Source organism: Arachis ipaensis, chromosome B02 (genome assembly GCF_000816755.2).
Source record: "Arachis ipaensis cultivar K30076 chromosome B02, Araip1.1, whole genome shotgun sequence".
Classification (NCBI taxonomy): domain Eukaryota; kingdom Viridiplantae; phylum Streptophyta; class Magnoliopsida; order Fabales; family Fabaceae; genus Arachis; species Arachis ipaensis.
Genome location: NC_029786.2, coordinates 27,510,098 through 27,511,339, shown reverse-complemented (window position 1 = coordinate 27,511,339; position 1,242 = coordinate 27,510,098).

Here is a 1,242-nt window from a genome sequence, read left to right as displayed (position 1 = left end):
GATGAATGAGATTGAGGCCTGGGCACACATTGTAACTTTTAGAATGTGAAAATTGGTACTTTGATTTCTAAGGGGAAAACAAATATTATGCAATATATACTTAATTAACCATGCATCAGGCTGAGATTTACTTGTTTACTTGTTGTTGATTTACTGAAATTATTTCTGATTGTTGTTATGTTGTTCACTATTCATGGTTCAATGTTTAAGTTCAGAAGATGTCCTTAACAATTAAAATAGAAAGCTCTTCCTCTTTTGCATATGATAGTTGTTAAATGTTTTCTAAAAATATAATCCACTTAAGAATCAATTTAACATGTTTTAATCTTCAAATTATATTAAACCTACATAGGGTTTATTTTAATGTTTATATGAAAATATAATTATTTTCTTTATTATTAGAATGTATAACTATATTAGAATATTTTTCTACTAGTGTTATATTATAATTATTGTTCCTCTTATTATGTAACTGTTTTTTTATTTCAGGTTAGAGAAGACACCAAGGTTGGTTAGGTTGGTTTGAGTAAAGAAGTTTAGCTGTTTTGTTGGAGAAGACACCATAACGTGGCTATCTTTTGCTTTAAATTTATATTTATTTTTTGTTGGGTTGGCTATTGAACTTTTAAACTTCTTTAATTGTCGTATTTTAATTTTTTTTTTTGTCGTTGAATTCTATTGGATCAAGACTTTGTTAGTTATTGTGTATTTGTGTTTGTTGATTTCAATGTTATGACTTTGTGAAATAGTATGGTAGTATTTTTTTTTTTTGAATTGATTGAAAAATCGAACAAACCGAACCAAACCAAACCGATTTTAATTGGTTTGATTTGGTTCGGATAGCCTCGGTAAAAAAATTGAACCAAACCGAACTGCAGTTTAATTAAACGATTGGATCGGATGACTTTTTTCTAAAAAATCGAACCAAACCGCACTGTAAACACCCTTACTTGACAGTAATAGTTTGCACCCATATTTATATGTGTTTGTACATAAGAAATATATAATTTACACTTATATTTATCATAATTTATACATATAAATTAGGGATAAGTATTATTTTGGTCCCTAACGTTGAGGGTCAGAATCGAAACCGTCCCCAACGTAATTTCTGATTTAGAATCATCTTTAACATTTTTTTCGTAATAAAATCGTCCTTTTTAATAAAATTTTTAATTTTATTCCTAAACTACCCCTACTTTAATAAAAAATTATAAAATTTTAAAAAAATAAAACAACGCG